The 25,414-nt window shown below is 48.3% G+C and overlaps 1 protein-coding gene across 4 annotated transcripts in view; it reads right to left on the reverse strand.

The window, feature by feature from the left end:
• The window catches only part of LOC135908469 (serine-rich adhesin for platelets-like), a 267,051-nt gene that overhangs the window by 140,635 nt on the left and 101,002 nt on the right, over positions 1-25,414 (reverse strand). Inside the window, exon 1 of one of the 4 annotated variants that reach the window (XM_065440245.2) lies at positions 4,282-4,336. The exons of the other annotated variants lie outside the window; for them this stretch is intronic. The gene's annotated coding sequence lies outside the window, so the exon portion shown is untranslated. Of the gene's footprint in view, positions 1-4,281; positions 4,337-25,414 lie in introns of those variants that run through there. 4 annotated transcript variants of the gene reach the window in all.

The following is a 25,414-nucleotide window of genomic DNA, read 5'->3' on the forward strand; positions in this document are numbered from 1 at the left end:
ATAATCCTGAGATGTCAAAATTTGTACGTTAGACCTTGGGACGTGCAACCCTACGAATCAAACAATCAATCAATTTCGACGCTTAAGGACATTACCATTCGTGAACCTCATAGAAACATTCGAATTGGATATTTTTTTTTTATTTGGCACCTAGCTAAGAAGACTTCTGTCATGGAGTTGACACGGTGCCTGTGCTACTATATGTATAGTTCTCAACGAACTTGTAATGTGATTAAGGTAGACGTTTACGAACCTTAGATGGTACAAATAATTCCAGAGCCCGTTACCACGGCATATCGTATAGGACACGATACATTTTTGGGACACGAAAGCCCAGTTTTTATTTAATAATAATAATAATAATAATAATAATAATAATAATAATAATAATAATAATAATAATATAAAATAATAATAATAATAATAATAATAATAATAATAATAATAATAATAATAATAATAATAATAATAATAATAATAATAATAATAATAATAATAATAATAATAATAATAAAGTATTATTAACATTATTATTTTGTTGTTGTTGTCGTCGTCGTCATGCGAAAAGAAGTAACTGTCACCATTATATAGTGTGACTATATGTATTTCTTTCATCTTCATTTCAATAGAAAAAGAAAAGCAGTCAACCAAGGCGTATCTAATAGTATGTGACTTGGGCACTTGAAACCAAACCAATAAAGTCAGCCGACGAAACCATGCGTTTCGATGTTCTCTGGCGCGCAGGCTTTGGCCACGGTACAGCGCAGATATACTGAGTGATTAAAGAGCGACCGGCTCTCTCCGAGCATTTCCTCGCACCCAGCAAAATTTATCCCACACAATAAAATGACAAATGCCCCTGGTGCCAAGAAACACCCACGCTGTACCACATAACGTGGGCATGCCAGAAGATAGACGTGGTACCCGTTGTACCAAACCCGAGTGCGGAACAATGGGAGGGAGTGCTCTCCAGCGATCGCCAGGTCGACCAAGAAGGTCTGATTCGGCGAGCACAACTGGCAGCAGCATCCAGCGGAGCCCTGGACTAAGGGCAACCGACCACTGTGCTAGAAGGTGGACGATTCCATCTGAAGACCGCAGAAGACCAGCGAATCTAGAGCTGATAAAGTTTTTCACTCACTCACACTCGCACCGAAAGAACGTCGTCGCGTGCACGAGCACCTGTGCGCGACTTCGGCGCGCGCAATATCCGGCACGTGGACTGTTGCCACGAATGCAAATAAAACAACGACACCGAGAAAGGAAAAATCAAAACAAAACAAAAAAAAAAACCATCGTATGAGAAGCGCGTGCAGATGCGTGGCTTGCACAAACCTCTGTTTATGCATATATAACGCGAAATCACATCCGCGCGAGCGCAAGCACCGGCAAGATTTCTTTCCGGAAAGATTTCTTTCAAAGTGTTTGCGCTGCCAGCAGCGCTGTTGGCGAAAGCTTTGCGCCGGCTTTGCAAGTGCTTTGCGTAAGCGCGCCGACAGCGTCCAATCAAATGCTTCTCCAGAAGGCCCCTTCCCTCCTGCTGTTTGTTCTCAGCGCTTACCGACGAAACTGCGTGTTTTTCTTTTCTTTTTCTTCGGCACGCTCTGCTTCCACGGGCCCGACTCAGCCATGCGGTTGATGGAGCTGGCGTATGTATTACAACGCACCGTTTGGGCATCCGAGAATAGGATTTGGCTTAAAAGGTACAAGTAGTGAGTACTTTTGAGCACGCGTATACGTTTGAGTAGTATACGCAAGAACAACTGTGACAGCCCGTATATTATTAGCTCATTGCGAGATTCGTGAGAGAAGTAGTGACCAATGACTGAGGAAAGGGGACCCAAGCCGTCTTTTTGAGACTGAGTGTAATTTTTTTTCTCCACTTAGCGAGTCTTCCACTATAATACGTCATATCTGCAACTCTAGCCCCACTGCGGCTCAACGCGATTTCCTTTCTTTCCTTTTTTTCCCCTTTTTCTTGCTTTCTTTTTCTACGCCATTCAATTCTGCTCCGCGCCACCGCATTATTAGCCAATGCGGCCGACCAGTGACCTATACAGCTCTTGAACGGAAAAAACGAACGCTGCGCAGTCGGGACGCTTATACTTAATGAAGCAAAGTGCGTGATATTTCTCAGGCAGCATACAGAACAGTGGTATACCCGGTATGCGCGCACTGCTGTCGGAGAAGCTTTCAGTGATCTGGAAAGCATTTCACGAGGTCACCACAGCTCGGACCATGCACGTGTCGCATGCCACGGGCGACATGTATATATATAAATAAATAAATAAATATATATAAATATATATATATATATATATATATATATAGTTCCTCCTGCATGCGGCCGCCTAAAGGGTATACCCTAGATTAAACTGTTAATAATTACGGAGAACCGCATGCCGATGGAGTGATAATGCGGCAGCAACTTTCTCGCAGATAACGTATTATCTTAGATAACTGATCATTAATTGACCCGGTGAGGAGTGCGCACGAGTGTGCCAAGTGGGGAAAAAAAAGAAAGAAGCTGCGGCCCCGCTGCAGTGCTACAATCGTCGCCACAAATCGCGGAGGAAAAAAGAAAATACATGTCGAATGTCGCTTGAATTGCATTGGCAAAAGTGGTGAGCCATCACCTCCGGTAAGCCTTTATTACCACGAATATGAGACAGGAAAATGGCGTGTGCTGTGAGAAACCGTAAATAAGACACGGACTTCATCAGTCCAACCGCTTGTAAGTGATGACGAATCATCGTTTCATCGGGATGGAATTCATGACTTAACCGGAGAGCATGTCACATATTCCGCGTTCTCTTTTCCTGCAGTGCACAAGTGAGCAGAAACATATAGAGAATTCATTGTCTGAAAAGAGAAAATAGCTTGGCTTGATATGCCACTGCGCTGCAACCGGATACACTTCAGAGGAGAGTTAGAGCGGAGAGAGGAATGATGCATGCTGGTGAGAATAACAAGAGACACGCCGAGCGCAGCCGTTTTCTTGGAGTAGTGGGTCTAGCAATATGCAGTGCAATATGTACGGCCCTGCCTCCTTTGCTTTCATTCTACAGGGAATGGCACAAATGCTTGTTAAAAGCGAGAAGATTAAAGAGAAGCGAAGGGCAATTTTTTTTTTATTTGCAACCGTATGAAGCAACCAGACAGTGAAAACCGGGAAAGTGCGAGGGAAATAAGTGTTGTTTTTAGTTGAAACCTAAAAGTATTAAAAAAGATCAGAAGCAAAATTGAACGAAGAACGCAACTTGCAGAAGCCGGGAGCCGAGCTTATACGTACACGCCCCATGCTTTCCCCGGATTCACTGTCTATTTGCTTTAAATGTTTGTAAGAAACATTTGCTGGCTCTTACGCAAACTCGTTGCAGTGGCTCCACGGCTAAGCAACTCTACTTCTAAGAATGGGACCGCGGGTTCACTTACCCGCCCTGGTAGCCGCGTTAGTTAGATTTAAGCGCCGCGGATAAGGGACCTCAGCTGACCGAAGTGCATCGTACCAGCATAGGAAGGTATACCCGGTGAAAAAATATTGATTGATTCAAGGTGTTCCCCGCCTTCCCCTACATAGATCAACACAACCACAAAATTGAAGGTTCAGGTCAGGAAAATTGGTTGCCTTTAGCCGTACCATCGGATATTCTTTTGTGTAGGTCTCTAAGGTCAAATAAATAGATGAGTTTATAGATAAATATCCAGTGAGCCGAATAATGTTGACAATTTGAGGCTCTGTAACGTATGCGGCTAAAGCTGGGTACACGCGAGCGTATTTTCCCTATATTCCCCCAACCGAACGTGACCGCCGCGACATGGATTCGAACTCGCGTACTCGTGCTTAGCAGCAGGACGTCGTAGCCACTTACCCAAAACGGTGGCTTACCGCGATTTAACAATATCACCGTATCTCACAGTGAACATCTAAGATAATTCAATGAGCAATCAAGCAGTGTAGCGACACCCGGCATGGTTAGCGGCGAAACGCATCATGCATGAGGCGTGTGTACTGCAGCCGGACTCCTCTCTCGCATTGCCATCTGGACCTGCTGCGCCCTCTAGCGGCGCGCGCGCCAAGTCCGTGAGTGGCTTCCGAGATGCGTGGCGTGCCGGTGTATGCTAACACTGATAATTAATCACTCTCTTACCGCGGGCACGCTTGTATCGTAACCGGTCCATATTTTTGGTCAGAGTGAGACCGACAAGACGACGGGAAAGTGGCTAACGTATCCTAAGAATGCTAATCGCATTAAAGAGAAAACGGCACTTGTTGCTTACCCTTCGTATCGATACGGAGGCCGGTTCAGATCGAAGTCTATTATGGCCACGCCCGAGCACGGGACCGCGCGTCCGCTCGCACCAGGCTCGCCACGAACCACTCGCAATCTGTCATTGTTTGCGAGTTGCGCGCCTTTGCTCGTCGTGGGAAGGGGGGGCTTCCCGCTGCGGTGTCACGTTCTTCGGGCTCACGGGAGTCAAATCGCCGCCAGCATCGTTGTTCACAGGTGCGTCACTCGCGCTCTAAACAGTCAGCGCAGGCTCCGCCGTTGCATTGTGCCACGCGGTCTTGGGTGTCGCGGTGCGAGTGCATCAGAGGCACGCAATACGCGAACGCTGCAGTACAGACGTAATGCCACGGACTGTCAACGCGACGTCGTTCGCGTCACGTGACAAGCGGAAATGACGCTTCGCGATGCGATGCGATGCGAGGAACTGATTTGCAATCCACCGCGGGTGGAGTCAACTGTCCGAGGTCGCAAATTCGATTCTCCGCCGCGTCACAGCAAAACATTTTTGTGCCCTTACGGGCGCGAGTTTGTCTCGTGGCTTATGCAGCCTGTCCGCAAAGTCGTGGTGCACTTTTGACCGGCCACCGGAAACCAACGAAAGAAGATAGAAATGTGAAATCTTCACCAAATAAAAGAAAAAACTCATACCTGTACGATGCAGTTTGATGTGGCCGCCATTTGTTCCCCTACACTCATCTAAACGACATTCAAGTTCTTCCTACATTTCCCACATATGGTTAGGGACGTCTGGAGCAACAGAGTGAATAACGTCAGCGCGATATTGAAGTTGCACTATGGTCACGGATTCGAATTTAGCAAACCACGGGACACGCTGTACTTTCATCAGTACCGTCCACATCTCGACTGGCGTGGGTTGATCCGCTGCCGCACAGTCATCACCTGTGTGCGCACGCCTTTGCACATCATACTACGGAAACTCGGAGAGTTTTCGCTTTATTTGGTGAAGATTTCACATTTCTATCTTGTTCCGTTGCTTTTCCGTGATCTGACGAAAGTGCACCATGACTTTATGGCCGCACTGTATGTACACCGTTACTCTTAAAGCAAGAATATAGAATCAATGATGGGGACCAATGGCAACTTTTCTTGGCTATAGTAAACGTGATGACACGAAAGCAGACGACACGAATACTGCATTAAGTAAACTTTCATGGCTTTCACTATCAGACTCTCGTGTCAGATGCTGCGAGGCGCAGCAGGTAGCCATATGAAAGTGCGTAGGTTAGGGCTTGTTGGTATTCCATAACTGAGGTTTTTTAACGCACTAAAAGGGACGAAAGACAGTGGCAAGATGCTGTGTCCGCATCTTGCCACTGTCTTTCGTCCCTTTTCGTGCGCTAAACAACCTCAGGTAGACAGGATTAGTGCGCCGTTTCCAAATACGGCTTTTAGCGTCGAATATAGCTTGAGCTTGCTGTCGCGTGCAGTAAAAAAGAAAAAGAAGAAAGAAAATAGATATACAGCCTTCAGGGTAAGGTTGTCAGTCATGGGAGAAACAAGCTCCATAACCGTCTGCTTCACAAGCAAGGAGTATGTACGCACAACATGAGAGTTGTGTGTCTGATTCGCAGTTCGCCTCAGTTCCGAGCTCACTTCTTAGCTCGAACAATGTAGACGGCAAGGAGTCCTCGCGAAATATTCAAAACGATGAAGATCTTTTGAAAAACAAGGTGGCCCTCAAAAATGATATTGTATTTCTTGATCGGAACGATTATTTCATAATTGCTTCTCCTTATACATACCATTACTATTGTTATCCATTTTCGTTACAAATGTGTTACAGAACTGTTAAGCACCATAAGTCGCGAGAGTCATCAATGTTGTTTTGGGGGGCAGAGGTGCCAGGGTGAACAGATACTCTAACGATGTGTGTAACTACGCGTAAATAAGGGGAAAAAATGCATTACGCATTGAAAAAAAAAAACATGCAGTGTACACGAGATGTTCAAATAGAAAGCTTACAGATTAATCATTACAGATCAAGGCAGCATACACTCCGACGCCCTGAATTCCGATTAAACCTAAAAACAAAGAAGGGTATGTGATATACCTAACGACAAGTAACACTAATACAACGAAACAAGAGATCAATTATGTGCATTGTAATCACCTAGCTATGTCTTCAAATCAATGCCTGACGTTTCAGCACTCGTAAACTGTTTCTCAAAGTGCTGCTATATATGTTTCGCATAATCATACTATTACATACGGCTGCCAAACTTGTAAAAAAAAAAAAGCTCTTAAATTCTGACGTCTTACGTGCCAAAACCAGAATAGGATTATGAGGCACAGGGTAGTAAGAAACTCCGGGTTAATTTTGACCACCTCGTATTCTTCAACGTGCACGTAATGCACACTACTTGGGCGTTCTAGCATTTCGCCCCTATCGAAATGCGGCCGCCGCGACCGGGATTCGAACCCGCGCCGTCGGGCTTAGCAGCGCAACGCCAAAGCCACTATACGCCACCACGGTAGGTGAGAAACTTTTCAAAATCACTTTAATAAGTCAGTCAATCATTCACTCCCACTGAAAACTATTCAACGAGTTCAGTTGCAATCATTCGTTATAATCAGTCTCGACAGCGCAACCTTTCATAGGAATTGCCAGGTCAGTGGCGTCTTCACGAAGTGGTAAGGGCAAACACAGCACTTAATCTTCGTAATGACTGACCGGATAAAAATTCAGCTATCAAAGATTTTTTCTATGAACTTTAATGAAAAAGAAAGAACGACAACTGTAGTTGAGCAAGGCTCCGAAAGTTTGGCGACAAGAAAAAAAAAAAACAGGTGCTTCCTTAAATACAAATATAGCTGCAAATAATTAAGCAAGCTGGCACACCCTTCCGACAAGAAGCACACCAAGGTATGCGCCATGCACGTGAGACATGATTCATTCCCGATGGCTTCGTTGCAACATTTTACGGACGGCTGATTCGTGACTGACAGACGGGTTCCTGAAAAAAAAAAGGCGGGGGGGGAGGGGGGCTGTCGCTAAAAGTAAATGCATCTTGTACGTCGTCTAGCTCACACTTAGCGCGGAGCTTACGGCGTTACGAATGGGACACGCCATCGGCTGTGCATGCAAATGCGCGCGACATATTTGCGATCGCATCTATGGCGCCAAGAAGCAAGCACCTTGAAACGCGCAAAGTTATAAAAAGAAGAAAAAAAAGAAAGAAAGCAAAGGAATGGCGCGAGGGCGGGGTCGTGTTGGTGTTACAGAAGCACTTTAGTACGCCAAGGCCCCGAGAAGAAGCCATCAATTCCCATATATTCGAGCGCGCTTGAAAACAGGCAGCACAGCAAATGCACTTACGGCTGGAGACGCGCCGACGCGCGCAGATCGCCTTTTCGGCAGCAGATTCGAGGAGCGCTGACGGGTACGAAGTTGTTTTGACAGTCACCGCTTGTGTTTGGCAGAGAAACGATTTTAACTGCCATACCTGCTTCTATTTTTTTTTCTCTCTCTTCTTCTTTCCTCCCCTTTATCTCGTTAGAAAGAAGAGCAAAATCGAGCAAACAGCAACAAACGCGAAAGAAACGTGAAGGGCGCGGAGCTCGGCCTTGTGTACAGCGGTGCGCCCTGAACAAACGTGAGATTTGCATATCGAATCTGCCACAGCGGGTCGCGAGATTAAAGCACGCTCATTCGGAGAGACGCGCGCCGCCCACGGCGTTGCTATGAACCGCGAGCAACGCAAACAAGTCGTTCGAGCTTCCGCCATTGTGCGGCCCCCCTCCCTGCGGTGGACAGCAAGCGTGCATCGGCGGGCGCTTTAGCATAATGTGCGCGCGCTACATCGCAGGAAAACGTAGATGGGAACGCCAGCTATGGTGGCGACATCTTGTAGCAGTTTGTTCGGTCAGAATCTGGTAAAAGACTCTCTCGTGACGCTAGTATACGTCTCTTCTATCGGGACAGAAAGAAGAACCGAGAATGCATACTTGAGGCTGCGTCGTGGTATTAACAATAATTATAACGTCCGCATACTAAGTAAAACATAGTCGTTCATCATCATCATAATCGGCCTATGTTTAAGTCCACTGCAGGTCGAAGGCCTCTCCCCGCGATCTCCAATTAGCCCTGTGCTGCGCCAACTGATTCCAACTATAGTCGTTCACTACACTGCAATAGGAACGCGCGCTTTGGTAGTGCAGAACGTCACAAGGTACCGCCATTGGCCCTGTCGTTCGCGTATATTACATAATCGGTATTCCGGAAGTAATGGCAATGCGTCTGGATCGGTTTAAATCTTTGAAATATTAATATGTATTAACGCAGACCGACCTGGCTTCTTTCCTCGGTGCGAGGGCGCTGTCATCGAGCAGTCGTCGACGTAGGCGGTATACCAAGTTGTCGGAGCCGCGGTATACCGCGTGCCATACTAGGTATACTCTACCGCAAAGCCACGTATACCATAATAGAGATTATTCGCAGTCTATCGTAACCCTTTTTTACTATAGTCTATACTCAAGACCCAAGACGATCATGAGAAGAGGACGGCTTGAAGCGCTCAGCAGCGGTCGAACAAGTTGTGCCGCTGGGGCCAACGTTCCGACAAGGAGACGTGTTGGGTGAACGAGCCCCTTATGGAAGCGTTCATTCCAGCGACATTTCTTGTTCTATCGCTCTCCGTCGTTTCTAATAGTCCGTTGCACCTGCGAGCGCATCACCAATGGCGGACCGCCGAAAAGCAGCTGTGGGACCAATCGGCCGGCTTGAGAGACGTACAGTTCGATCGGAAACGGCAATTTCCAATATATGCTGTATGGAACATTCGCCACCGTCGGATCTGTATAATTTGCTTGTGACACGTCGATATGCCTAATATCGCAAATTTCGTTCGACGTCTAAAGGCTCCATTTCTCTTTAAAAAACCATGTTGAAAAACAAGAAGTATGACGCGCTTCCGACTTTCCATATTTGATCCTTGGTTTACAAACAACCATATGAAAGAAATGTAAAAGAAAAACGGTACACTGCAAACTTCCCGGTTCTGTATATGCACACTCCAAAAACAGGAGAAAGTACCTCAGGGGTGAAGTGGTCGACTTATCCTTCAAAGCACTGTTTCACTCTCACAAAAGGCCTGGCAGAGTTAAATGCGTTGTTCACTCGGTACGAAACGAGAGGGTGAAATGTTCTTCATACACCGTCATTCTGAGAAATAGCCGAATGACCGTTCTACTCTTGCGGCAATAGAGAGTGAAACGCAGTAAATACTCCTGCTTCAGCTGCAGGAGGCTGGCCCGGGACGTGGCAATGTGTCACCGACGTTGCAGTCAAGCGTCTGCCACAAGGATATATCTCCGCCACGTCCTCGTAACCTTACCCACGCCGTGCGAGAAAAAAAATGCGTGGGTAAAGTTTTCTTGGGTACTTCACGCACGGCACTCTCAGTCTAGGTGCGTGCCCGACACCCGTGTGTGATCCTGCCATGGAACGCTGTGTGGGAAGGAGCACGGAACTTCTTTTTCCGGAGCTCACCGCCCATGAGCAGAACGTCGTCCATGTAGCGCCTACTTCGACCCACTCGTTCGGTATTTCCATGGGTCTCGTGGTATACGCACACTTCACGTCGAAATGCGGCGGAAGTCGGATGGAAAAAGAAATAAAGAGGAGAAATTTAGCAACGCAGCAAGTCGAGATGGCATACGTCGTCCGACACGGAGCGTTCGAAAGTGAATACCGAAACGAGCTCTTGCGCGTAGCGTGGCTTCACTCCAGGGGATCGGCCGGAATGAAGAGGCTGAATTAGTAAAGCTTATTAACGTTCCGCTCTTTATCATTGCACGGAGTTCGCCTCCCTTAATGATGTGTCCGGCATTGGCGGCCATCTGCTCTTGCGAAAAGTTATAGAGTAAGAACTTTATTTTTGTTAGCACGGACCCAGGGTCCCCATTCGGAAGGCGGCCGGCCAAATAGTTCTTATTAATGGAAAAAATCTGTAAATTCGCCTCCGCATTCTCAAAGCACTCCAAACGTAAGATATATATATATATATATATATATATATATATATATATATATATATATATATATATATATATATATATATATATATATATATATATATATATGCAGGAGACCGCCGGTAGTGGCCATATCAATGATGTCTGCTTGTCAAACGGAAACACTTCTATTGAACGAGACGTTTTGTGTGTTAGGGCCAGTGTCCACATTTCGTAGCGATCGACGGCATTCACGACCTTCTTTTCTTGTCCCCTATAGCTGTTGCACAGAGTGGTTGATATCAGCGGTGACCACTGCGCCCGAGCCAGTTACTAAAGGCACACAAGAATGAAAATGGTGTCGACTGTTAGAAAATGCACCTTCGCACTTTCGATCGAGTGATATTTGTCGTCTGTTCGACTTAATAGGAAATATGCACATAAAAAGCTATATTATTTATAGGAACGCCTGCATCAACGTCCTTCGGAGAGGCCATATTTCCTCAATGTCGCTTTACTCTTGCTCACTATTTGTCCGCTCAAAAACAACAAGAATAGGACACACTATGCGAATGGCGCCTTCTACGGACCGACTACGATAAGCCCGTCTTTCACCGCATCCTGCTGTGAACAACCTTCGGTGCTTTATCGTCAGGCCCCTCATCGACACCAGCCCTCCCACACTGCCGGCTCGCTTTCAGCATACAGGACGAGAAAGGAGAGAGGGAAAGACAAAGAATGCGAGGTGAACGAAAACGAGATGAGAGATACTGTACCGTAACAGCAGGGGAGTTACGGTATCATATAGTTCCAACAGTGCCACTAGCGGTCAGGCCTTTCTTTTTTTCTTTTGTTTACCGTTCTTCTGGAGCCTCACCGACAAACCCACATTGATACCAGCCTCCCAGCTGGTATCCCTTTCAATTATCGAGAGGACAAAGAGTAGAGCGGTAAATCGAAATCTCCCGGGCTCTGCGCACAAGGGTGTAAGGGGGGGGGGGGAGGTTACGGTATAGTAATAGTGTGATCGGCTGCGGGAGGAGGCGAGGTCGACGCTGCCGAGAGAAAGAAGGGATGGGGCAAAAAAAAGAAAAAAAGAAGAACGGGCCAGAACTGGGTCGGACTCGTTTTGTTGCGTTTGCACGCGCGCGCGCGGCGCGCACGCGCTCTCACTCGCGCTGGCGGCTTCGAGTCTCCGTCGTCGCCGTCTCGACGGCGTCGACGCCCAAACCCGAGCGACGTCGCCGGCGCCGAAAAAACACCGCCGCGATCCAGGCAGGGCCAGTGAGCGCAGCCGGCGAGCCAGGTAAGGCCGGAGGAGATGATGTGCCAGCGGAGCAGCAGCAGCAGCAACAGCAGCAGCAGCACTGAGCCACCCAAAGCGGGTCAGGAAGAGCGAAAAAAAAAACAGAAAAGGAGAAACAGAAAGAAAGTAAAAGAAGGAAAGATGGAAAGGAAGGAGTTGAACCAAAGGTTATGGCGCGGTTATCAGGGCCACCGCTGCCACCGCTGCCGCTTTCAAAAAAACCTCGGCGCTGAGAAATCCAGGCCGTCACGAGCGAAAAGGCGGGCAGAGTGAAAGGGAAAAGAGGGAGAGAGTGAGCGAGACAGATCCAGCGCCGAGCGTTTCGGGCCTCACGAAGAGACGACGATGAAAGCTCGCGGGGATCGCCCCGTTGTGTTTTGTGCCGCGGTGCCGTGCACTAATATACTAGACCTCGAATCGCCGCCTGCCATGCAGCCTGCCTGCCTCGTCTACGCCTCGCTCGCAGCTGGAGCTTCGACGGCGGCCTCGGCGGAACCACGGAATTTCCGCGGCTGTAAAGAGCGAAAGGGGAAAATAGAAGAAAAAAAGAAACATTCGAGAGGGAAAGGAGGACGCAGTGCGCTCGGCCCCCTTATTCCTCTTGCTCGGAGTCCGATTCGTCCCTTCATGCCGGAGAATATACTACGCTCTCTCCTTTGCGAAGTCAGCCGCATAATCGTAAAATAATAACGCTCGTGGTGGTGGTGACGTGACTGCTCCAGTTTTCAAGTACGCCGACTTTCTTTCTCTCTCTCTCTCTCTCTCTCTCTCTCTCTCTCTCTCTCTTCCTGACGCAGCCATACCAGGCATTCAGGGGTGATCGCGGCAGCTATGGCGACTTTAGCGGCAGCGCGCCCGAACTGTCACTCTGCGTATAACTTCGTCGAAGTCGTGCATTTCGCACCCGCGGACATTGTGCATAACAAAGCAGGGCCCGAACAGCCACCGCTCGAGCAGTGCTTTGCCGCCGCGCCGGCGTACGTCGGTCGCGGTGTTTCTGTATAGCGGCGAATCGAAAAAAGGAGCTTGAAATTGAGAAAGAAGGGCGGCATGATTACACGTCCTCGAGGAAAGCTGGTTTCGCTAAATGTGGAACGCGAAATCGGGATACGCAATCTTGCGAATACCTGCTGCGAAGCACGCGAGCACGGAATGTTTGAGTTATGAAATTTTGTTAGCATACCTGAGCTATAATCGTGCCACGTTCAGCACTGTGGAACTTTATTTAACGACCATTTTCAAATGTGCCTCTGCGCAAAGAAAAAAGAAAAAGGGGGAGAGTCAGAGAGACCTTCGGCGACGGGGAAAATTTGTGGAATTTGTTTGCTAATAGACATAGACATCACTGAAACGTGAAAAGCAGGTGGCTGGAAAAAATTAACCTCGTTTGCGTATTCATATACTAAATAAAATGAAACTTGACTATCTCGTTCGCTAGTATACTGTACGTGCACGATTATGCAGACTAATGCAGTATAGACAGCTTCTTCAAGCTGCGCCTGTGGGTGGCCAACTAAAGCTGATACACCCTCGTTTCGTTTATCCGGCATTTCCGTTTAAGCGAACGTCGTTTATCCATTAGGTACGAAAACCGTGAAGAGCCGTTAGGGGTTACATATCTCGCACCCGCAGTTTCATAGACACACCTTTCTTCGCTTAACTCGTTTTTCATGCTTTTGTTTACTTTATGGCGAAAGGTCAAACAACGCACCGCACGTTACGCAGCTAGTCTACGCTCTCCCCACCTTTGCGTTCGCGGCAACCAAGAATGGAAATAAAGCGGGCACGTTCGTGTCTAGACGTGTGCGTCATCCAGTTAATTAGAACGCCGTTGATCACCCCACCTTGCCAATGAGCCTCGAGTAACCCCAGGTTTTTCCCTCAGAAGAGACTTTCGCGTGGTAGAGACAGAACAGGCGGCGCCGTTGCGCCGGCATCTCATTGTCGCAGTGTGGCACCGTCTCTTCATTCTTTAGTCGCTGTAGGCAAACGGGCGCTATGCATACAATGAATCCCACCTACAGATCTTGACGAACTAAAAAACCACAACAAAAAACGAATAGACAACACGAGTCATTTCGTGCTGTCTAGGATGCCTGTTCACGTCAACCGTTGGCAGAGACCTCACTGCCTATCGCCAGCGTGACCCGCTGATGAGTCACACTCGCACACCTGCGCAGGGTCCTCCCGGGTGCGCTGAAGGGGTCACGGCAAAAACCAGCATGGCGCGCGCGTGCGGCAGATGTTACGTAAAATAATACGCGCGCGCACAGGTAAGCACGCGGTTTGCAGCCGCAGCTTTGAAAAAGAAAAAAAGCTATACAGCCAACGCGCAAACAGACAGTAGTGTGCCTCCCTGCAGCAATGGTTGAGACATCAATCAGTGTCCTCTTACTTGCAGCGTCGCCGCTACCATGTTTGCGCCTTCGAGACGGTTGGGCGGACTTCGCACAGTTTGACCTCGCAGTCGGAGAATGAATCGGAGAGCCGCGAATAAACAAGCGATCTTCGCGGGATACCGCGCCAAGCGCTGCCGTGCGACTTCTCCCGGGGTAGGCGCAGCCCTTCAGGACTTTGCCTCCAATGTTTATTCTGCGTTCCTTGCGTAATAGTCTCAGGATACAACGTAGAGTAAAAAAGAAAAAGAAAGAAAGAAAGAAAACACGGGAATAGGGAATACACGTACTCAGAACACTAGTTACGATTGTTGCTACGACTGAGTGAGTGAGTGAGTGAGTGAGTGAGTGAGTGAGTGAGTGAGTGAGTGAGTGAGTGAGTGAGTGAGTGAGTGAGTGAGTGAGTGAGTGAGTGAGTGAGTGAGTGAGTGAGTGAGTGAGTCAGTCAGTCAGTCAGTCAGTGAGTGAGTGAGTGAGTGAGTGAGTGAGTGAGTCAGTCAGTCAGTCAGTCAGTCAGTCAGTGAGTGAGTGAGTGAGTGAGTCAGTCAGTCAGTCAGTCAGTGAGTCAGTTAGTCAGTCAGTGAGTTAGTTAGTTAGTTAGTTAGTTAGTTAGTTAGTTAGTTAGTTAGTTAGTTAGTTAGTTAGTTAGTTAGTTAGTTAGTTAGTTAGTTAGTTAGTTAGTTAGTTAGTTAGTTATAGTTCGGCGGGCGGTGCTGATTTGAACAAACCATAGCGTTTTCAGCGGTCAGACACGTATTTATGTGCCCGTATTCGCAAGCAACATTCGTAGACTACAACCATTTGCAAGAGCATATGCAAGTTAGTCATCATATTGGACATATATTATCACTGAAGGCAGCCAGCCAATGGCAAACAGCGCTTAACAAAAAACGAGAAAACTTTGGAAATTTGACTTTTGATGTTGATCACGCGCACGACGCAGACAACGTCCAACATCAACAGAAGCCAAAAAACGCTGTTAAACGACTGCCTCCTGGTTTCTCTACCGAACTTGGAATTACCTCTCTCAGCCTCGACCTTGCTCTAAAACTTTAAAAGAGAACATAATAGACGTGAGAGAGAAAACACTAATAATCTATGCAAGTTCGTAGAGCATCTTAGTCCAAGAGAAGTTGACTGTTTCGATGTATAGATTTGTTCGGCCTTGTTGTCGTCGCGCGCAATAGGGCATGGACTAGTTGGAAAACCGAGCGGCAAGCGAAGGAAGCGCTGGAAGAGGGTTTCAGTATAATCACGAAAGAGGAAACAATAAAAGCGCAACGAATGAAGCACGCGCAACCGATAATAGACAGTTGGTTTAACATTATTACGCTAAATTTTGCGAACTTGCGCATAGTACAGGAAAATTTCACGTAAACAACCTCGTCCATCCTTCATCTCCATTTTGTCCTCGCGTACTGAATCACCGAGGCGTGCAGTACACACTAAGCGCGGTCGATATGCGAAGAATTTATTTATTTTGTTTGTGTGCTTGTTTCCTTCTTTCTCACAAGCGACATAGATTATAGACGGAAGCGCAATGCTTCGAACACCCAGGTACTGTATATCCATGACGTTCGTGTATGCAATAACCGTGGATGCCTAGTGTGGTTTTCGTCTTACCCTCTGACACGTCTTCCATATGCCTTTGCGTCCTGTCCACGAGTCCCTTTTGCTTCAAGAAAGTGAAAGCTCCTCAACGCGGGAAATGATTTTTCCAACCGACGTAGCCGAATAAACCGCATACAGTAGCTTCGTTTAGGTGAACTCGAGGTGAGCGGATCGAGTCAGAAGTCGAGCTGACCCAGCCCAACCCGACCACGTTTACACGCATTTTGCGAAGCAGGTTGGGCCAGTCAACTCACCCCTTGCAAGTGGGTTGACTGAACTCACCTCGACGTTCGCTCGGCGCGTTTACATGGACTCGACGCTCGGTTTCTGGCCCGACAAGTTGACCCTACTCAACCCGACTTTATTGTGTTCATGCAAACGTGTAGTCTGGCCAAAAGCACGATGGTTCCCTTGTACTTCGCGCTCATTTCTTAAGCCGAGAAATGCGCGCTGTCGCACCTCCTATGGTGTGTTTGCATGACAAGCAACTCTGGTCCCAGTTCCCAGCTACTTGACTGCATAACTTTTCTAACTCACATACCCGAAGACATAGGCGGAAAGTTTTAATTTTTCCAAAGGGGGAGTCGGGGGTTGGGAGGGTCCGACCAGCTTTCTCAAAACTATATATATATATATATATATATATATATATATATATATATATATATATATATATATATATATATATATATATATATATATATATATATATATATATATATATATATATATATATATATATATATATATATATATATATATATATATATATATATATATATGACCTTTAATAAAAGTTGCACTTCAAGAAACTTCGTGTGAGCTCGAAGAATTGTTCACTGAAGTGACAGCGTTATAAGAATAGTTAGAAAACCTCATAGTATAGGACACAGTTGAATTTCGCAGCCCGAGTCCCCGCGCACCATCGAAAGGCTGGCGTCACTCAGATGAGCCATATACGACAAGCGAATTCAGTTAAACGCGTTGGGAAGACATATGTGTTTTGTGTGTATTAGGTTGCCCAAATACACCTCGATGAAAGAAAGCCATGTAACGCCTTGTGAATGTTTTAATGCACATAGATAGAACAAAGATGTCTTTTCCTGACGAAAAGTCAGCTGAGAAGATAAGAGATAGCGTATGTAAAAATTACACAATATGTAACAATTTCTGAGCGCAAGTTATGACTAGAATTATTACCATAAAGCAACGTGACTCCATAACGCTATAGTTCAATTACTTGTCAAAGCATGCCTTATACCATTGGTTTAATTTGTTTCCCGACGGCGGCATAAAGTACTGTAGGGTAATAACTTATCAGGCGCACAAATGAACCACTATACTAACAAATAAATCGATAAATAATAAGACAGAGCGATATCTCAAAAGCGCGAAAGGACACGGGAGCTAGTATAGAAACGGCGTGGATGACGTTATTGAGCAGCTGATAAGCATATGACGAATGAAAATTAACAAGGAAAATGCACAGCATAGACTATGGAGCTTCACAAATAGCGCAACCAAGCGTCTTTGCGTACCCAAAAGGCCGCACCCTGCTTGCATGAACTGTTATGTACCCTATTTTCGTTCCTTTGCATAACTTTTCGCGTTGTTTTCTGAGCCATGTGGCTTGCTGGAAGCTTGCCTCACTTCGCTAAAGCTTCCCTCACTGCCTCCTCGCCTCGGATTCGCGCCTGATAACTTTTGCCAACTGAATATATCATGTATGCCATACTGTAGAAGGCAGCACGCTGTAAAACTGGCGCTCTGGTACAGAACTGGTCAAAGCTATGCGATAGCTCTCAACTTCTTTCTTTTATCAAGGCTTATCCCCAGGCAAGGTTCATGAAGGCGCACCCCTACATTATAACGAGAGCCAGCAATTTTCCGCAATAAGTTCAGTTACGCCAAATCAGATTCGTTCAGTTACGCCGAATCAGTGAGTTAAGCGCGCGTTTTCTCTTATACATTGTAGCAACTGCGCTTGGTTGTCCGTGCGCCTGAGGCGTATACTAAATAGATTCGCGGGTGGTGTGCTTTATTTTTCGAAGTAATCGGCGCCCGGTCTAAGCTTGCAATCTGGGATGGCTGGTCCGTTCGCGTGCGCTGCTTTTCCCACGCGCCTAGTGTTATGTTTCCGCTTGATGCTTATACGTCGGAAAATACGCTTCCTTCCCAGCGTCAGGCGGGTTCTGGCGAAGTGCCGACAAGGGACGCGCCCACGTACCGTTGGCTTTGTCGTCGGTGCTCATGCTGTGCTTGTGGCCGGTGCACAGTGCCACGTTCGCTACCGCCGTAGAAGCGAGCTCGACGTACGTTTTCTATTTCTCGTTTTATTTCTCGTCATCGCCGTGATGTTTCGCAATAAGTCCAAAAGCCATGTGAATGAGCGACTCACACGTAACAGTGAGCCGAGAAGGAAGGCGGCTTGATGGGCACTGTCTTCCAACGCGCTCAATATTCGGCTTGGTTGAAGGTCACGCGATCAAACGTGCGCTTAGGAATCAAAATAAATCATTTTATTGATTTTAATATTGATTTTATTTCATTGATTGAAAGGAGAGCGCGCGTCTTGTCCTCTATCGCTGCCGTATAGCTGCGAATGACTGTGCGCGGCTGACGTTTACGCGACGCCCTGGCGGTATTTAATCGTATCTAATCATTGGAGGGTGCAATGGTCAGGGTGAGCCGCGATGGCTGATACCTTCATGCGCGCTGTCTTCCTTCCCGGGCTGTCTTTCCGCGCCGTTAGTGTTGCAGATCGCGTTGTCTAAGAGAGAGTGGTAAATGGAGATATCGCTGACAGAGACTATCTTGGTTGTGGACATAAAGATAGGCAGCCGATGATGATGATGAATTAATTTGAGGAGTCGCGCGGTGAATCGCGCGGCTGTACGAACCGTTCGCTCCCGCTGCTGGGCATTCTTGTAATGCCAGTGTTGTGACGAGTCGTAATTGACAGAGACCTATCTTGGACTCCGCACGTGAATTACGTGAAAAAGCGGCTGACTGCTATCTGTCACCTGTTCAGGTTCCTTGCAGGAAAAAGTTGGGGAGTATCTGTACACGCTATGTTACAGCTGTACATGGCGTTGTTCGTTGGATTCCTGCGATACAGCCTGCCTGCAATATCCAACACCTGCAAGACTAACCTGCGTATGATTCAGAGTATTCAAGCCCAAGCCCTTAAGATATGTCTTGGCTTACCACGCAGTACATCAACGGCTGAAACCATTGCCCTTGCGCAGGATTACCCAATCACGACGCACATTACCGTTGAGACACTGCGTATGTATCTCAGGCATTGTGCTAGGACCCCTTCCCACCACTTGGCAAACCTCACTGCTGCAAGGCCCTGCTCGACATTTAGCGGCATTGTCAGTGCACATCGTGCGTCGTTTACTTCAGGGTACGCACCTGCGGCCAAGCCAGCGTTTCCTCCGTGGTGTTTGAGCCGTCCACAAGTACATCTAATGATTCCAGGAGTACAGAAGAAGACAGATCTACCGGCCCCTGCTCTAAAACAGCTGAGCTTACTTCTTTTGCATGAAAAGTACAGGAACCATGTGCACATCTATACCGATGGATCGACTACGTCGTGCAGTTCTGGTGGTGCCGTGGTTATACCAACGCGAGGAATGACACTACGCTTCAAGACATCGCATGTCACGACCTCAACGGCGGCAGAACTAACGGCCCTGCGTCGAGCACTGGAATTCATCGAATGTGAAAGAGCTAGAAAATGGGCTGTGTTCTGTGATTCAAAACCGGCATTACAGTGCACGCAGTCAGTTCTCCGACACGGATGCCATGACCAATTGACATATGACATCGCGAAACTTTACCATCATGTCCAACAAAAAGGTCACGAGGTCGTTTTTCAATGGGTACCTGGCCATTGTGGAATCAGTGGCAATGATTGCGCCGATAACGCTGCTCGCACAGCACATCATGACGAGCACAGCGTTCCAATTCCGCTTTCGAGGACAGACGCCACAATGCAGCTTCGACACCTGGCACGCAGTCTCACACTGACCGAGTGGAACTCGCCAAACTTGCGACTTACACGACTGCATCGACTAAACCCCTCCCTGCAACTCCGACCTCCACTCAGACTTCCTCGACGTGAAGCTACGCTTCTCTGTCGCCTTTGGCTAGGAGTTGCCTTCACAAAGGCATACTCTGCATTAATTGGAATGAGTGACAGCGCAGCATGCGAGGTCTGTGGCACCGAAGAAAACATCGACCACCTGCTGTGCCACTGTCCACGATACACCCCTGAGAGACAAGAACTTGCCAAAGCCTTTCAAAAACTGGACAATCGGCCGCTTTCTGTGCAGGTGCTGTTGGAACAGCGCCCCCATCGCCCGTCGGCCCATAAAGCGGTGAAGGCACTTTTGTGCTACTTAAGGACGACGGGCTTGTGCGACCATCTGTGACTATTAATGAAATTTCTGTAAGCCCACACACGTCAGCGAACTCACCGCAATTTCCTTCTTTCCTTCCCTCCTCTCTTTCCCTGTTATCTTTGTTATCCCCTTCCCCATTCCCCCGGTGTAGGGTAGCAAACCGGACGTTATTCTGGTTAACCTCCCTGCCTTCTCCTTATCTCTTTCCTCCTCCAGTGTTGTGACAGCGACTGCTTCGTGGTCGTCCCATGAGATATTTACAGATTTACATAGTCTGTGTATTACACTATCCTTGATATTTTAATTAGTAAGTGCATGTTTACTACAATATATATAACTAACCATATAACTAACGTATAGACTCGTGCAAGGGCCGCACTTTCATGACGCGATTTCGACGTGCCTTAAATTGAGCCGGGCCATTTGGACTAATTTTTCGAACTACGTGTATGTTGATGATGATGACAGGATGTATTTATTGAAGGATGGCTGGAAGGCCTATAATGTGGAGTAGGAAGAGGAGGGGGAGGCGTATTCAGAGCCGTCCAGGAGCTGCGCGTCCTTAAAATCCGCTGTAAACTACTGCGATTAGGGAGCCTACATGCAAGCCTGTACGTAGGCTCCCTAACCATGATCGCCTCCTCTCGCCACCTAGCAGCGATGCGCAGAAGTACGCTGCGCGCGAAAATTCGCTGTTGAGCGTGATCGGAACCAGCCCACCGAATTGCTTCGCGGTTCGATATTTTAAAAGATATTGGCTTACAAGTTGGGGGTGCGTCACTTAAATGGGTGCGACCCTTAAACGGATTTATACGGCAAGAATTTTAAAGCGAAAGCTTTACTGGCCGCGAACTTGCGATTTCGCCGTGACCGTGCTCCGAGCAGGCGCATGACGTCACACTGCGTTCCTCGTCGTTGCGTTCGCCTCCGCTCGCTTCGCCAGCTGCGTCGCATGTCTGATAACATGTCGGAGGATTGAAAAGGAGACCTCGCGTGCGCCGCAACCACAGTTGAGGCGGCAGTATGGACGGCGACAATTCTGATAAGCAGAAGGAGGCTTGGGACCCGGAGACCCCTCCCGTAGACGGCACCTATGACCGAAGTTAATTACTGCTTTTCTTTTCTTTACTGCAGAGTTGGTAAATTGATAAAGTGTAACGACCCGATCGGCTCCCTTGTACAGAAACACGAAGATTACATCTATCAATTCGCAGGAAGCGTGGAATAGATGTGTGAGTGACTTGTTTTTCATTTTGCGTCATGGTTGTCGCATTTCGTAAATTTTTCCGGTCAGTGTCGACATATGGCGGAGCACAAACTCCCACTTCATACGTCGCGCAAAGGCAGCCACACGCACATTCACACATTGCGTGATAACTGTAGCTTGAGAACTCTGCAGCATACGGGAAGGCCAGGATAGTATAGTTGTTTAGGCAAGCACGCCTCTTACTGGCCTCGCTGAACCACACAGAGGGGTGTAGCGACGTTCACTACGTCACTACACGATATGAGAAACGATAGGAAAAACCGGACAGTGCGTACGCATCGCATGAATGCACTGTCCTCACCGGTGGCATAAACAGAAACGTGAGCCTCGGATGACGATTTCCTGCCCGCACCTTAAGTAAACAGGCGCGTCCGAGGACTTGCCACGGCGCGTTGCGGCCTCTTGTCTCGGTGACACGTTGCCCGCGGCCTCTGCGCCTGCTAACAAACGTTGTCGCGCTTTCACGGTTTTCACATCCAGGAAGCCCGTCTGTGGCCCTCCGTTCATGGTGCAGTGCGCAGGAAACGGGCAATCACGACGCCGCGGAGCGAAAGGAAGAGAAGCAGAGGAGAGTAAGGGGGAGGGTGGGGGGGCGGAAGAAGGTGAAAAAAGAAAAGCGAGACACAAAGAAAATGGAGGACGGTCGGAGAAACGCCGGCCGGCCGGCACTGTCACGAAGTTGTCTTCACTGCGCGTGCAGGAAGCGCGGCCGGGTAACACGACGACGACTGCTACGCGACGCGCCCGCTCGCCTGCACTGCCGTCCGAGTGTCCTCCTCCTCCTTCCCTTTTTCGTGAAGCAGTGGTGAGGGACGACGTTCGTCGTCGTCGTTTTCTCGGTCAAGTCGACGAAAGTGGCCCCGAGCCACCAGGTAGCAGGAAGACCTTACTATACTGCTTGACCCGGCTGGCGGAAGCACTGCCACTGCGCTTTCCCTCCCACGCATTTCAAGTGCCTCCGCGTGCTCGTCCCCGTTTCTTAGCACCCACCCATAGCCAGCCCATTGCAGTAGCATTGTAGTAGCCTGTAGCTAACAGGTCCTGATAAGACAAAGGTTCACCGGACGACGGAAACTTGAAGTAATCAAGGGGTCCAACAAGGGCATGGAGTCAAAGTTTGGAGAAGGGCATCCCCTTGTCTTCGTGTCGGAACTTAGGCTGCAGTCTGACACAACCCTTATTCGAACGCTGTTCTTGGCCAAACAAATCACCCACGACAACTTCTTTTCTACTGGTGCTTATATTCTCAACCGGCTACACTTCATCGTAGTAGTTGGATGCCTGATTTCAGTGTAGTCATGAGAACGAAGATTCGCAACACGAGAGGACATAACGAATTCATCTTTTCAGAAGATTCTAGACAGAAAGGTTTTTATGAATTGTCGAACTGGCTATCTTCGAGGAATTTCTGGTGAATCTTTTTTAAATAGCCCCTCACCAGCTGACGAGCGCGCTGTATACAATGGCCGCTAACGATCGTGTCTGCGTAGTGTTACATCGCTACGCGCCGTGTAAAGAGCTGAAAGTTCAAACCATACACCGATTGCCCTTCTCCTCGCGGCCGCCACGCTCCAAGCCGGAGAGGTAACGTATATGCGCACGTCATATCTGTGCTGTGACGTCGCTCATAGTGACACGTGACTTCGAGAATTATTCAAGGCAATGCCTCTTATTTGTGGAATCTGTTGCTTCAGTAGACGAATTAAAGTTGAGAGAAATAATGTGACACACATACGGGGTAGCCTGCGTGTTTTTGTTTTGTTTTACTTCGTACTGTAGCAAGGGAGATTTCTACCGCGTTCCGGTAGGCGATCATGCTCTGCGATCCGCTCGTGTCTGCCTGAGTGGTCGTGTAGCACTGAATTACACCGCTAGTCAGGTGTTCTCGTGCAGAGCGCGCAAAATCGTGCGCTGCGTGAAACGAGACAAACGCAACAGCTCGCGAGCGACGCCGTCAGCGGAAGTTCGCCGCGCAGCAAAAAAAGTGAGGAGAAAAAAACGAAGAGAAAGGCGAGGAATATCGCTTGCGGAGGCTAGACGGGACATGTGGAGAGAGTGTCTATGTTGGCGGTGACGCTCGCCCCCGGAAATCATGGACTCGCTGCACTGAAATATTTCTCTATCGGCTTTGTAAGAACCAATATGAAAAATTCTTGCGGTAGAACGTTCCCTAGAGGGCACGTAACAACTTTCAGCGTATAACTGAAATTTTCTATGTGGCCCGTTAAGTAGAGATGCCTCTGCATTGCTGATGAAATCAATGTTTCGCAGACCTCTCTGAAGCTTTAAGCTAGGCAATGGAGATTGAGGAGTTGACCGAGACCGTTAGCATTCTCGTAGCAGGATGACTGCGGAGCAATTCTTGGCAAAAAAAAAAAAACGAAGCTGTTCCTATTTCCAAACTGTGAAATGGTTGTTACTAAACGAAACCTCCTGTGTGTCTGAAAGCACATTGCTTGCACTGATTTAGCGTTCTCTAATGAATTATTATTTCCCTGTTTCTCCCAGTTTTGTCCCAACCCTTCCTGGGAGGTTTCGTTCGCCGCGGAGGTCGTATCATGAACAAACACAATTGTCGGCCTTGTTTGTTTCCGCCATCTATAGCTTACATCGTGCAATACACTTGCTGATATAGGCTGCCGCTGTGTCCACTTGCTACTCGTATAACTTGCGTCCCCATCTTCACCACTACACGTCTGGAACAGCGGCCACAGCAGCAGCAGCACATGTCAGGGAACGAGCTCTCTCTCTCTCTCTCTCTCTCTCTCTCTCTCTCTCTCACACACACACACACACACACACACACACACACACACACACACACGCGCGCACGCACGCACGTACACAGACACGCACACCACGCACTCACACAAACAGCCAGCCAGCCCGCGAAACATGAAAGTGTGTAACCCGGTCTGTCGGCTCGTCTCCCCTCCGCCAGCACTGACGGCGGCGTCCGCGACGGATTTTCTTTTTTTTTTTCTCTCCGAGAGATACCGAGACGTATGCAAAAAAGAAGCGCGTCATAAAGGAGGAGGGGAAGGGATGAAGAAGACGAAGAACGACGCGCGAAAGGGTGCGAGGGAGGGAGGGAGGGAGAGCCGCGCGTCCCACACAACGAGGTCAGAAAAGCACGCCGCGCAAGAAAACAGGCGCCGACCGCAGATGGTGGCGAGGGACAGGCCGCCCTTCGCAGGCCGGCGCCGCATGCACTGCCTCCCGAACGCCGGCTCGCTGGCTTGCTCAGAAGGCAGTGTGGTTACGTCTTTCCTGGTGCGGCATCTTGTAGGCACGCACGCGCGCGGCAGACGGGAAGGCTACACAGGACCGAGCTAGACGGCTCCTCTTAACGAGCAAGAAAGCGCCAAAGCAGACACGCGCATCGCTTCCCTTCCCCCTACGCGCGTTTGATGCGGTGTACGGGAGTAGCTATGAGAGAGCCCAAGGCAGCAGCAACAAGCGCGATATTGGAAACATTACACGCTGTCTCGGAGAAAGAAAACGGTGCAGCACTGTACGAGAGACGGGGCCTCACGTCAGTTGTAGCAGGAGGTAACAAAGCTGCATTCAAGTGTACACCGTCGTTCGCTCATTTTAAATGATATACTGAGTTCGCGGTCTAGCGTGATCCGGTCTACGGTGACGCGCTCTCATGGTCTCTAAATCAGTTAATTTAGCAAACTCATGGGATCCCATCAATGTCCTCAATATGTCGTTTGAGTTACGAGCTACTTGAACTGTGCTTCCGGGAACGTCACGGCGTCTCCGTGATACTGCACGCACATCAGTGTGTTCCTAGAGCGCCTAATGTGTTTGTTCGCAGTTCTTGCATCATATGCACACTGGAACAAGCCACACGGAGCGCGCCAGCTCACGGAATCTTTTTCTTTATAATCGTGTAATTGGAAGCAAGCAAATAAATGCATCGCGGATTGCAGTATTCTTGGCCGCTCCATCGCCGTCCTCCGTGACTATGTACCGCGCGTGCACCTGACAACACGAGCCTCTGTGCACACGAACGTCTCTGCGAACTCGGGGACTGAGTAGCTGTGGTTAGCTGAATAGCTCGCGCAGCGCTGCACCGAATTAGAAAAACCAAGAACAACATAACAGTGTACAGTGGCGCCATGCACTTGCGTTCTTGGTCGACTTCTTTGCAC

Source organism: Dermacentor albipictus, chromosome 3, assembly GCF_038994185.2.
Source record: "Dermacentor albipictus isolate Rhodes 1998 colony chromosome 3, USDA_Dalb.pri_finalv2, whole genome shotgun sequence".
NCBI classification, from domain to species: Eukaryota; Metazoa; Arthropoda; class Arachnida; order Ixodida; family Ixodidae; genus Dermacentor; species Dermacentor albipictus.